Here is a 14,762-nt window from a genome sequence, read left to right on the forward strand (position 1 = left end):
GTCAGAATCACAGGAGCTGATGAAAGAGCTGAAGGAGAGAACCAGCGTCCCAGGCCTTTTTAAAGGGAGAAAGAGCTGAAAGCAGTAAGACAGAGCAATAGTGGAATCTAGGAGACATAAATACAAGAAGTTTTAAAAGAAGCTCGTTATAGCATTAAAAGCAAAGTTTTCCATAATTTAGCAAATCAGCACTTTAAGAAAACTTTAGTTTCAATATGTAGGTAATTTTATAATTTTCTTTACATCTCCTTTTTCTACCCACTGGTTCCTTTATATGTTGAGCCTCTCTTTAAAGAACTTTTGAATTAGACAAAAATTATTTTCCCAACAAAGAATACATTTTTGGTACATTTAATACAAATCTAGGAAGCAAGAAAGGAGAACCACTTTACGATTTTAAGGTTTTGTTTTTTTTTTTTTTTTTTTTTGAGACAGATTCTCACTCTGTTGCCCAGGTTGGAGTGCAGTGGTACAATCTCAACTCACTGCAACCTCTGTCTCCTGTGTTCAAGCGATTCTCCTGCCTCACCCTCCCTAGTAGCTGGAATTACAGGCATACACCACCATGCCTGGCTAATTTTTTGTATTTTTAGTAGAGACAGGGTTTCACCATGTTCGCCAGGCTTGTCTCAAACTCCCGACCTCAGGTGATCCGCCTGCCTCAGCCTCCCAAAGTGCTGGGATTACAAGCCTAAGCCACCATGCCAGGCCCAATTTTAAGATTTCAAACCACACAGAAAGCTCACTATTTAAGCATCTATTCTATTCACATGTATTTAACTTTTCTATTTTTAACAGTTTTACCTAGACTACCTCCAAGAACCAAGATATCATGCAAAGCTAGTTATCATTTAAAGCCATTTTAACCATTTAAGAGCCTACAAACATCAGTGATTTACCTGGGTAAGTATCTTAAATTTTAGAAGATATAACATTTTCTTTAAAGTAACAAGTTTAGATTAGTCTTAATTGTTTAATTTATTCAACATTCTTTTTTATAAGCCAATTGGATAGCATGTTAGACATAACACACATCACAATACTTGTATATATACAGAAACAAACATAAAAAAGTGACCTGTATAAGACAACTGGATCCAAGCTATTTACAAAATCCTGACCTGTCTATCTGGCTAAACTTTATTTACCCCAACAGGTATGGAAGAGGCAATGAACAGGATTCTGTAGCATCAAATCAGGAAGAGAGAGGGCAAACCACATTGCTCAAGGGGAGACCTGGGCATCCCTGAGCTGCCTGAGAGCTCCCCCAGCTGTGAAGACTCCAAAGAAAAATGTTCAGGTGGCTGCTTGTCTTCCACTGTGGGAAGCTGTCTGCTTCATCAAGGATTCAAGATCCTTAGTAAACTTATAAACTTATTTGGGTAAGGCAGCTTGTTGGGGCTAGTGGAAGAAGGTTAGCTTTAGTGTTGACAGGAAGCCTTTTCCTCTCCCACCAGGCACGGTTAGGACGTTCTCATTGCCACTGGCCCTTTGGCTTATAGTAGGCACACTGATTCTGGCCCAAGGGCCAGCGAGTTGGTGGCTGTCATCTGGGCATCCCAGACACCGATTTTACAACACTGTCTCAGGATAGGTAATTCTGAGGTGGCAGAGGGCTTAAAGCAGCTATTACTAATTGCACTTTTTGCCTATTTCTTTTGTGTTTTTTCACATCTTTAGCCTTTTCCCAATTGTTGTAAACTTTAAAGGCCCTGTTGGTTCACAGGGATTTGAGGTCCATTGCTGCTTTTTGTAGCTTTCTCCTAATGTCAGGCACAGCAGACTGAGTAACGAAATGCGTAACCAGGAAAGCTTGCCCTTCCGGGGAATCGAGGTCTGCATTAGTCTATTCCCTGAGTGCCTCAACCAAACGGCCCAGAAACGGGTGGGATTTTTGTCTTTTCCCTAAGTTAAAATATCTCTAACCTTGTCATAAATAAATGGCTTAGCCACATTGTTTTTCTGCTGCTTTTTTCCTATGGCACAGCAAGCAGACACCAATACTTGCAAGTCATGACAATTTAAATTAAAGAGCATGGACAGCTTAGTCAACTCCTCTGTAAACTTTTCTGGATCCTCTGAGAACTGGCTGAATTTTTCCTTGTATAAAACCAAATCCCACATAGAAAATGGGACATATACTCTAACTGTCCCCTCATTTCCATCAACTACTTCCCACAATGGACATAGGTTTGACTGTAGGGGCTGATATGGGACCCCGCTTCTGTTGGTACTGGTTGGACTTACTTTCTCATGCAGCAGGGGTATAGGCTAGTTGGATAGTGAGGAGGGGAACCTTATGACCTTGCAGTGGAATTCTGTGTTAGAGGACTGGCAGGACCTCAGAACTGAAGATCTGAGGAGACTCCAAGGAGGGCGTAGGCCTTCTAGGGGGAGCAGCTGGAAGGGAGCCCCTAGGTGCTCCTTCCTGGTGCCTGGAAGTAACATGAGCCAGTAAAGGGCCATAAAAGCCTGTACGGAAGGGACCTCCTCCCATTTTAATAGGATATATCTAATTATAAAATAGCATTATAATGTGCATAACCATGTTTAGGCCAAATCTCTTGGTTTTCTAATTTATGTTGGACCCAAATGGTATTGCAACAGAAAAACCAAGTCAAATTTGAATTTGCTCCAATAGACTAAAAGGCACCCTAGTGGCACATCCCCTGGATGCTTGTCACTGTCTTCATGTCCAACAAGGATTTCTACTAGGCCCATGAGTTTGTCTAAGTCTAGCGAGAGGGTAGGAAATTGGGCCCTTGTTTTTTCCATCTTAGATTCTTACTTTCTGCAAAGAAAGTGTAAATATAGGTAGAAAGGCATAAGAAAGTGGGTTATAATCATTTGTCAGTGAATGAACTATGACAAAAGAAGTGTTTTTTTAAGTAATGTGAGGAAAGAAAAGTGTGATAAAGTGACAATAAAAAAAGAAAATCCTGTTATGGAAAATAATAACTTTAGGGCAGAAAACAGAAAAGGCAAGACCAAGATTCCCCTAGGGTGGACCTTCAACCCACAATCCTAGCAGGAATGCCAGTGTAAAAATCCTCAGGGCATCCAGGGGGTGGCCAAAAATAACAAATGTGGAAAACCTGAGTTCCTGTGTATCGGCCTTTGAGAGTCTCCATACCAAATGTCAAGAAACCTGGAGCATCCGGGAGCTACCAACAGTGAAACCCACAAGCCTGACTGGGGCCACAGAGCAACATGACTCTGGCATCCCAGAGTCAACACAACAGGGGATCTCTCACAGCTAAGTGTCCTGCCTTAAACAATTGCCCAAATGTAGTTAGTGGGGAGCCAAAGGAAACACTGTAAACAAAACATAAATTTCAGGGTGGAAAATAAAATAAAATAGCAGACAGAAACATAAAATGGTATTAGTGGGGAAAGGACTGAGAGAAGGGGTGACAAGGATGTAATTGGTTAGGACTTTGAATTGACTATCTAGCCAAAGGCTAGTTCACCCAATATTGGCAGGGAGGGTGGAAGGGACATTTTTCTGCCCACTGGAGCCAAAATGGCACCAACCAGTCTCCAACTTAGGGCTGGGGTGAAGGTCTGCTCCCCAGGTTTCCCCAGCTTGGGCAGACTCAGCTGCTATGGAAGAAAGGGGAGGTGTCAGTGCAGATCAGTGACCCACCAGCTGCAGTGGCAGGTCCCACATGAGGTGGGGGTGCTGTGGATGCTCACTCATTCACTGGGCTCCACCACCTGCCGGGAAAGATGATGGTTCCTAAAAGAGCCCTTGGCGGCGGGCGCGGTGGCTCAAGCCTGTAATCCCAGCACTTTGGGAGGCCGAGACGGGCGGATCACGAGGTCAAGAGATCGAGACCATCCTGGCTAACACGGTGAAACCCCGTCTCTACTAAAAAAATATAAAATCTAGCCGGGCGAGGTGGTGGGCGCCTGTAGTCCCAGCTACTCGGGAGGCTGAGGCAGGAGAATGGCGTGAACCCGGGAGGCGGGGCTTGCAGTGAGCTGAGATCCAGCCACTGAACTCCAGCCTGGGCGACAGAGCGAGATTCCGTCTCAAAAAAAAAAAAAAAAAAAAAAAAAAAGAGCCTTTGGCTAGTGTTACAACTCTGCAGCTTTGATCACCATAGCACTGATCACCATCTTACCATCTCTCTGTCTCCCTGATCACCATCCCCCAATCCTGCCATTCCACTGACCGCCAATTGCTGCCTCTCACTATCTCACTGTCCCAACAACTGTCAATCGCCAATCACTGCCTTTCCGTCTCTCTCTAGTTATTGCCTCTCACTGTCTCACTGACTGCCAATTGCTGTTTCTTGCCACCTCGCTACTCACCATCTTGCCATCTCTCACTGTTTCTCATCATCTTGCCTTTCCACTGATCACCACTGTCTGCTCTCTCACCATCTCTCTGCTGATTGCTACTGTTTTCCTGTCTCACTACTGATTGCTGCTGTCTCACTGCTGTGTTGGTCACTGCCTCTTACTCACCATCTTTGTCTCTTCATGGTCGTCAGATGTTACAGGACAGGTGAGCCACAGAATGGGTGCTTAGCGTGGGAGGGCTCTTGTCTTTGCCCAGGAAAGAATTCCAGGCTGAGCTAGTGGTGGCAGGCAGCAATCTTTTGTTGAACGGTACTGTTCCTTGTGGAGCAGGGCTGACTTATAGGCAGTGTGCCCAGAGTCAGCAACATATGGGCTCTCGGCAACAATACTTATACTCACATAAACCTACTTTCAGCTACATGCAAATTAGGGGGCAGGTCAATACAAATTAAGGGGCAGGTTACTTAGAACTTTCTAGAAAAGGGGCAGTAACTTCCAGGTCATTGCCTTGGCATTTGTAAACTGTTATGGCGCTGGTGGGAGTATCTTATGCCAATGAGCAATAAGGTCAGCTGGGGAGTACTTTAATCGTCATCTGCTGGTTCCTGCTGATCTTTTTTTTTTTTATTTTATCCTATCTGGACCAGATCCTGTTTTGGTCAGCAGGACTGTGACCAAAAGACAAGTCCTTCCAGTCTCCTACCTCAACATTAATTAGATCATAGTTTTCTAATTAATTAATTATGACTTGTCAGCATTCTTGTTACATATTTAGCCATAATTTCAATTTAGGGGGAATTTGCCTGCACCACCCACTCCTCAGCTGAGAATCGATATCTAAAAATCACTGCATGAATTTGTTTTGTCATCTTCTCTGGTGGAGGTGGGACGGTATCTTAGTCCACTCTTGCACACCTATAAAGACATACCTGAGACTAGGTAATTTATAAAGAAAGGAGGCTTAATTGACTCACAGTTTTGCATGGCTGGGGAGTCTTCAGGAAACTTACAATCATGGCAAAAGGCAAAAGAGAAGCAAGTACCTTCTTACAAGGGAGCAGAAGAGAGAGTGAGCAAGAGGAAGTGCCACACTCTCAAACCGTCAGATCTCCTAAGAACTCACTATTATGAAAACAGCACTGGGGAAACCACCACTGTGATCCAATTACCTCCCACCTAGACCCTCCCTCAACATATGGGGATTACAATTTGAGATGAGATTTGGGTGGGGACACAGAGCCAAACAATATCAGATGAAGGAAGGAAGGAAGGAAGGAAGGAAGGAAGGAAGGAAGGGATGAAGGAAGGAAGGAAGGAAGGAAGGAAGGAAGGAAGGAAGGAAGGGAGGGAGGGAGGGAGGGAGGAAGGATTAGGTATCTTTTATAACAAGAAAATTGTCATATGTTTTCAGCAATACAGGTTCCATTGGTGAATATCAGGTCATCTCTCCTGTACCCCTGATTTTATTTGATTCCCTAAATGCCCCTCAGTAAGAAGGAAATGTGCACTAATTGGTTGAAGCTCAAAGTGATTATTCATTATGGAAACAATCCTACACATCAATTCCCTTTGAAGGATGTTTAGAAGAACTGCTGTTAGTTTTCTTTCATCTTGGAAAAGAAAAGGCAAAACCAAGCCAGCCAGGGTTTATTCTGCTTCATTACAGCTCTAAAGCACATTTACTGAACAGTCATTTTTCAATATAGTAAATCTCTCTGGGAGTAGTTTATTCGGTGGGATGCAGAGATATCTTAGTTGGATAATTCATGCTCTTTGGTTTACCTTGGATGTGTAATTGAGGCCAGCTGCTGAAATGGTACCAACAGCAATAACAACATCAAGAAGCAATGACAAGTTCCAAGGGTTATGGCACTAAAAGAAGAGTGCAGGGCTACAGCTGTGACTGTGTTTCAGATCTCCAAGGGCCCATGTGAGTTCCTGGCTCAACACCATGAATACGCCAGGAGAGAGCCCTTGCCTGGTGAGCAACACAGACAGCAGAACAAGGGAAGTGTCAATGGGATCTGGCCAATAATTCCTATTAGAATATCTGGTGAATTATGACTTTTGAGAAGCAGTAATAATCTTCACATAAAGGTGTTCCTATGTTGATTGTAATAAAAAGGAATCCAGTCCCCACCAGCCTCCCTCATTTGGATTCCCAAATTTCTTCCAAGTGGCTTCCCAGCCCTCAGCTCCACTCTCTCTGATTTCATTCTTCACCTTCTATCCAGAGCTATTTTCTCAAAAGCAAGTCTAGTCATGTTGTTTTCCTGTCTATATTCAGCCAGTGCTTACCCAATCTCATAAAATGAAGTGTGAATATTTACTGATGACAGAGACTATAAGGCTTTCACTCCTCTTCAAGTTTTCCTCTTGCTAGGTCACTTTCTAGTTGCTCTGATATTTTTTTCCATTTCACACTCTCCCCAAGCTTTTGTTAGCTTGTGACTTCTGCGCATGTTGTTCTCTTTACCTGAAATACTTTCCCTCCATTCTGCACTCTCCTTTGGTCCAAAATTCAAACATCTTTCCTTTAGGCTGGGAGTGAATAAGTCACCACCTTTAGCAGAAGACTAGGCTGTGCTCTTACGTATCATAAATCCTTGTAGCACACCTTAAATAACAGTCTTCATACTTTAGGGTTATCACATGTTTAATATCTGTCTTGTTCACAACACTACAAGATCTCTGAAGGCAGGTGTCTTATCCGCTACATTACAAGACCTCTTAAGGTAGGGTTCACACTTGTCTCATTTATTACTGTGTTACATTACCTTGGACAGTTTCTAAAACATAGGGTCAATTAAGATTTGTTGAATGCACAGATCACCAGATGAGGTGCTCACAGGTCTCCCATCTTCCTCTGACTGAGGGCCTTACCAGTGAACCCATTTTCACAGTGAAATCCCTTTCTGTCTCTCTTATTTCATTCCTTTAAAAACAGAAAGTAATGACCTGACTTGTTGCTGATTCTTGAGTATGAACTTATTCAGTTAATGCCAAGTTCTTTACACACTCCATCTTTGGCTGGTTTAGAGCAATGGTTTGGGGATTGGAGAGCTTCCCCCTGGAGGGCTTAACAAACAGTGTCCTGGACCCCACTCCAGAGTTTCTGGTGCAGGGATCTGTAGTGAAGCCTGAGTGTCTTCATTTTTAACAAATTCCCAGGTGCTGCTGACACTGCTGGTCTGGAGACTACAGGTTGTGAGCCACTGGTCTGAACATTCTGTTTAAAGTCACTTCATTTCTACGGTCTCACTGTCCTATCTTATCTCAGTATGTGGACCTCCCCATCTAATTAACCTACGGTTCATCTACCTTTCATAAGATTAACACTTGGCCAGATCCTGCTGTGGCAGATACTCAGTGCAACATGTTATGTTTTGACCTTGCGTAGAATTAATTAAGCAGGGCCTTTCTATGCCTGGTAAGGCCCAAAAATAAGCCAAAAATATATGGAACATGACCACGTAAAGAAAACCTGCTAGCGATTTTTGCACACTGATTTTATATCCTAAGGCTTTGCTGAAGTTGCTTATCAGCTTAAGAAGCCTTTGAGCTGAGGCAATGGGCTTTTCTAGATACGGGATCACGTCATCTGCAAACAAGGACAGTTTGACTTCCTCTCTTTCAGTTTGAATACCCTTTATTTTGTTCTCTTGCCTGATTACCCTGGCCAGAACTTCCAATACTCTGTTGAATAGGAATGGTAAGGGAGGGCATCCTTCTCTTGTGCCGGTTTTCAAGAGGAATGCTTCCAGCTTTTGCCCATTTAGGATGATATTGGTTGTGGGTTTGTAATAGATGGCTCTTGTTATTTTGAGGTATGTCTCTTCAATACCTAATTTATTGAGAGTTGTTAACATGAAGAGATGTTGAATTTTATCGAAGGCCTTTTCTGCATCTATTGCGATAATCATGTGGTTTTTGCCTTTGGTTTCGTTTATGTAATGAATTGCGTTTATTGATTTGTGTATGTTGAACCAACCTTGCATCCTGGGGATGAAGCCAACTTGATAGTGGTGGAGAAGCTTTTTGATGCATTCCTATATTCCAACAACAGGCAAGAAGAGAGCCAGATCATGAATGAACTCCCATTCACAATTGCTACAAAAATATTAAAAGACCCAGGAAAACAGCTAACAAAGGAAGTGAAGGAACTCTTCAAGGAAATCTACAAACCACTATTCAAAGAAATCAGAAAGGACACAAACAAATGGAGAAACATTCCATGCTCACACATAGGAAGAATTAATATCGTGAAAATGGTCATATTTCCCGAAGTGATTTATATATTCAATGCTATTTCCATTAAACTATTGATATTCTTCACAGAATTAGAAAAGGCTATTTTAAAATTCGTGTGGAATCAAAAAAGAGCCCATATAGCCAAGACAATCCTAAGCAAAGAGAACAAAGTCGTAGGCATCATGCTACCCAACTTCAAACTATACTACAAGGCTACATTAACCAAAACAGTATGATACTGGTACAAGAACAGACACACAGACCAATGGAACAGAATAGAGAATTCAGAAATAAGACCGCACACTTACAACCATCTGATCTCTAACAAACCTGACAAAAACAGCAATGGGAGAAGGCCTTCCTATTTAATAAATGGTACTGGGAAAACTGGTTAGCCATATGCAGAAAATTGAAACTGGACCACTTCCTTACATCTTAAACAAAAATTAACTCAAGATGGATTAAAGACTTAAATGTAAACCCCAAAACTATAAAAACCCTAGAAGAAAATCTAAGCAATGCCATTCAGGACATAGGCATGGGCAAAGATTTCATGACAAAAATGCCAAAAGCAATTGCAACAAAAGCAAAAATTGAAATATGATTAATTAAACTAAAGAACTTCTGAACTTCTGCACAGCAAAAGAAACTATCATCAGAGTGAATAGACAAAATACAGAATGGGAGAAAATTTTTGCAATTTATTCATCTGACAAACGTCTAATATCCAGAGTCTACAAGGAACTTAAATTTACAAGAAAAAAAAACCCCATTGAAAAGTGGGAAGAGGACATGAACAGATACTTCTTAAAAGATGGAACACAGGCAGCCAACAACCATATGAAAAAAAGGTCAACATCACTGATCATTAGAGAAATGCAAATCAAAACCACAATGAGATACCATCTCACACCAGTCAGAATGGCCGTTATTAAAAAGTAAAAACACAACAGACACTGGCAAGATTGTGGAGAAAAAGGAAACAATTATACACTGTTTGTGGGAGTATAAATTAGTTCAATCATTGTAGAAGACAGGGTGGTGATTCTTCAAAGACCTAGAGGCAGAAACACCACTTGACCCAGCAATCCCATTACCAGGCATATACCCAAAGGAATAGAAATCATTCTATGCATGTGTATGTTCATTGCAGTACTAGTCACAATAGCAAACACATGGAATCAACCTAAATACCCATAAATGATAGACTGGATAAAGAAAATTTGGTACATATGCACCATGGAGTACTATGCAGCCATAAAAAGGAAAGAGATCATGTCCTTTGCAGGGACATGGATGGAGTTGGAAGTCATTATCCTCAGCAAACTAATGCGGGAACAGAAAACCAAATACCACATATTTTCACTTATAAGTGGGAGCTGAATGATGAGAACACATGGACACAGTGGGGGGAACAACACACACTGGGGCCTGTTGCGTGAGGAGTGAGGGAGAGCATCAAGAAGAATAGCTAATGGATGCTGGGCTTGATACTTAGGTGATGGGATGATCTGTGCAGCAAACCACTAGGGCACACATTTACCTATGAACAATGCTGCACATCTGCACATGTACTCCTGAACTTAAAATAAAAGTTGAAGAAAAATAAAACAAAGAAAAACTGCATAGTTATTGACTCTGTTTCACAGCATTAGGGAGAGTTGATGATAATTTATATTGTAATTGAATCTTTTCTGGATCAATAGCTGTGAATGACATTTTTATCCTGTATTTTCATAGTCATCTTTTTCTCTAAGGCCAAAGTACCCAGTAAACAGGGTTTTGTTTTATTTATTTATTTATTTGTTTGTTTATTTGGCGTGCTCTCCACATCTCTTACAGTATTTACTTTCCAAAATTACCTTATAGGCATGATTCAATATGCTCAGATACAAAGAATCAGTTACTTTATTTGGTTCAGGTTTTCACTTCCATTTAGATCATAGGCCCCTAAATTTTGACTACAGTATATGAAGTAAACACAAAGCATGACGTTTTTACCCAATATCAAATATTGGGTCTAGAAAAATTCCAGGACATTTTGCTCATGTCATCACTATCTCATGCTTAATCTGCAAGATTCCCAAGGGATTTCAGCTTCCCTGTTGTTACAGAACCGAGCTTGTGTCCACTTACCCAGCGCAGCAAACACTGACATGGGGATTAGCAGCTAGAGAAAGTGAGAAGTTTATTGTGGGAAAGCTAATGTTTAAGAAACGCACTCCCTGATGGCTCACAGGTATGAGTTTTTAAAGGTGAGAAGGTAGACGTTTCAGGTAAAGTCATAATCAGTACATGGAGGCCATACACTGGTTTGACCTAAAAAAGTGGGGTATCTCAGAGCGGCGGCCACAGGTCAGAGGTGGATTCAAAGATTTTCTGATTAAGGAAAGGAAGCTTTCTCTAAAGACTTGAGTGTCAGCATAAAAGAGTGTTAAATCCGGCCTGTTGGTGTGGCTTCCTTCAGGCCCCTTAGGAAGATATTTAGAACAAATAATGGTGGTCAGGGCTCAGTCCTCAGATCCCTCTTGTCCAGGTGCCAGCAGATGTATTTGGTGGAGTCCAGGTTTCTGAAAAACAACTCAGGGATATACGTTAAGATGTAATGTTTAGTTTCTATGGGAAACCCAATATCTCATAACTAACTTCCTTGGCTATAGTGTTTAGCTACAATTACCTTCTTGCTTAGTAAGTTACTCGTTTACTTCTCAGGGCTGGCTGGATGCCTGGAATGTCTTTTAAAGGAGCTTAAAATTGTCTTTTATTTCCATGCTTAAGGGGTGCAGCAGGCACCTAAGACAGGTCCCAGCTCTGTCTCACTATAACATGTTGAGGGGCTCCGAAGTATTGAGAACCTACATGCTGACTTACCAATTTGATGTTGATTAGAATTGGTTCGCCATCCATCCAGTCACTCAATAAAGCACAAAAACAACAAAACTCATTGTATGAGGTGCTGTGGGAATCAAAGACTTATAAACCAGGGGTGTCTTACCTTGAGGATCTTATCATGTGATAGGGAAAGATACACAGACAAGTGATTGCATAACACCAAAAAGAGATATAATGAGAAAGTTAAGTCTACCCAGAAGAGGAAGTATGGTAAAAGAGCTTAGACTTTAAAGGAAGGAAGATTTAAATATCACATCCAGTCCTTGTTAGGCAGGGGGGCACTTACCCACTGCAAACTTTCGTTTTTTTCATCTGTAAAAGTGAGTAGTATATAGAATTATATTTTTAAGAGTTTGCAATATTGTATGATACTGTTTAGTAAGGGTTGTACTCTCAAAAAGATGCTGTGGCTAATGTTAGGCATGGTATTCAGATTAAAACTGAGTGTTTCTTTCACAACCATTTTCCTGTCTCCTGGGGTCAGATAACATCCCTTTCCAAACTGCCCTCACACTGACTGCCTCCCAACTAGTGCTTGTTCTCACTTTTCTGCCCTCTGCAGCCTTTGCTGTCTGTAGCCTTAGCAACCCATTCATGTGCGGAAGATCATGAGGAAGAGCACCAGGCAGCCACTCCAGAGGCAAGGTCAGGAACCCAGGTGCCCTGGAGCTCACTCTGGACTCTCTGTGCTGCTTCCGGCCTGAATTTAGAGACGGGATCAAAGTACATAAGAGTGGATTAAGCCACCACATGAACTACACACACACACACTCTCACACACACACACTCACTCACACGCACACTCACACACACACACTCTCACACACTCACACACTCACTCATACACTCACACACACACTCATACACTCACACACACTCTCACACACTCACACACACACAAACTCACACACACACTCACTCACACATGTGTGCACTCCATGAAGAATGGAACTGAGTGCAGCCTGGCAGCTTTCCCTGCTGGAAGCAAATCTGGGCTTGTTAGATGCTGAGTACTGTTTCAGGCTAACACAGATGTGTGGAGGCCTCTGTCAAGTGCACCCAGTTGAGCCAACAGACCATCCAATCCCAACCTGAACTATGTCTTTTGACTTCATCTAAGAAAGGCACAAAGCACAGCTGGAAATAAATGTGGTACAGGAGGCGGAACTAACTGGGCAGCAGGCTTCTCCTAGGCATGTTCGTTTTATAGTAGGGACAGAGGTGATCCGGATATTCCTCTCCCAGTCTTCCTTCATACAAAAGCACATATGCCCATTCCTATCCCGAAAGGCATGAGCATTCAGGAAACACACCATCTACTTCTAAGGGAAAAACACATTTTGATGGATTTAAGGTAGAGTAGGAGGTACACAAATGAGTAACAGCGCCTATGCACTTTCTATCTCCATAACTGTACACATCCACAGAAATATCCAATTTCATATTCCTCATTTCATTATGAAGTGACAAGAGTTTCATTTACAATGCCAAAGAAATCTATTGCTGACTTCAATCACAGCCGGTCATGTGGTAATGTGACTGCTGTACTCCAGCATGGTGCTGGACAATTTATGCATACAGCATGATGATAAATTAATCCACCAAGAAATACAAATGTGTACAGTTATGTGTAACATACTCATGTGGTGTCTGTCATATATTAGGGAGAGGAAAAGACTCTGATGACCTCACTGCTTTCAGCCAACAGAAGGTGAACAAGAGCTTAGTGCAGAGCACTCAGCAAATGGAGGAAGGTGGGGACCCCCTTTCCAGGACAGTAGTACTCAGGGGCCACCATCCCTGAATCCAACCCTGTCCTCTGTCATGCCACAGAGTCTGTAGCTCTATGACTGGGTTTGTCTCTCTTCTCTTTCCTCTGTAGTTATGTGGGGCTTGGTTTTTTAAAATTTTTTTTAAGATCATTTTAGATTTGGGGGTACTTACGCAGGCTCGTTGCATGGAAACATTGCATAATGCTGAGGTTTGGGCTTCTATTGAACCCATCACCCACATAGTGAATGCAGTACCCAATAGGCATTTTTCCAACCTTTGTCCACCTCCCTTCCTGCCTCCTTTAGGAGTCCCCAGTATCTATTGTTTCTATCTCCATGTTCATGAGTACCCAGTGTTCCGGTCCCACTTACACGTGAGAACATGCGGTATTTGATTTTCCATTTCTGCATTAATTCACTTAGGATAACAGCCTCCAGTGGCATCCATGTTTCTGCAAAGAACATGATTTTGTTCTTTTTCATGGCTTCATTGTCTCTCACAGTGTACATGCACCACATTTTTTTTATCCAAGACACCAATCAGTCACCTAGATCGGTTCCATGTCTGAATGTATATTCCTTTGGGTACATAGTCAGTAATGGGATTATTGGATTGGATGATAGTTCTGTTTTAAGTTCTTGGACAAATCTCCAAACTGCTTTCCACAGTGGCTGAACTGATTCACATTCCCACTGACAGCGTGTAAGTGTTCCCTTTACTCCAAAAACTCACCAGCATTTGTTTCTTTACTTTTTTTTTTAAGAGACTTGCTCTCACTCTGTCACCCCAGCTGGAGTGCAGTGGTGTGATCATGGCATTACTAGACTTTTTAATATTAGCCATTCTGACTAGTGTGAGATGGTATATCACTGTGGTTTTGATTTGCATTTATCTGATGACTGGCGATGTGGAGCCCTTTTCCTTGTTTGTTGGCCATGTGTATGTCTTCATTTGAGACATGTCTGTTGTTTTAACCAGCGTTTATTTAAAATGCATATTGATTTCATTAATCCATTTGAAGAAATTTAATAGAATGAATTCAAACTGAAGCTTTTTCAGAGAATTCTAGAGGCCCATGCCCATGCCACTTTATACAGACATGCTCAGGTCCAAAGTTTTTCATTCAGCTTTCATCACTAGCATCCTAATTGGACCTGTATTCTTAGAGAAGATTTACCAGGTGCATCAAAAAATAGATGATACTTCCCACTTGCAGGGCAGAGCATGGAATTTCCCATCTCATGGTCCAAGCACTCTGCTCCGTAAGTTTTAGTGTTCTGGCTTATAGGTAAATAAAATGCTCTCAGATGCTTTGAAAATAGTGGTGCTTATTAAAATGATGATGCACTGTTTTTCTTCCCCTGCCTGTGTAAATCAGGCCTCCTTTTGCAAATCCCAGCCTTTCGGTGTGCCTACCTGGGAGTGGGCACTAATGAGCTATTCTCATGATGTGAACTCTGTGTTCTTGGTACACATCTCATTCCAACCAACCCACAGGGGAAGAAATGAGAGCTTATCATTCACTATGTTCAAAGTGA

General features: G+C 41.9%; 1 protein-coding gene across 1 annotated transcript in view; it reads left to right on the forward strand.

Moving 5' to 3' along the window:
- LOC126929312 (putative cystatin-9-like protein CST9LP1) overlaps positions 1-2,792 on the forward strand; it is a 419,803-nt gene extending 417,011 nt beyond the window's left edge. The window contains exon 4 of the transcript XR_007717135.1: positions 2,781-2,792. The gene's annotated coding sequence lies outside the window, so the exon portion shown is untranslated. The remainder of the gene's footprint in view (positions 1-2,780) is intronic.
- The last annotated feature ends 11,970 nt before the right edge of the window (positions 2,793-14,762 follow it).

The sequence above is a fragment of the Macaca thibetana genome, chromosome 10, assembly GCF_024542745.1.
Source record: "Macaca thibetana thibetana isolate TM-01 chromosome 10, ASM2454274v1, whole genome shotgun sequence".
NCBI lineage: Eukaryota > Metazoa > Chordata > Mammalia > Primates > Cercopithecidae > Macaca > Macaca thibetana.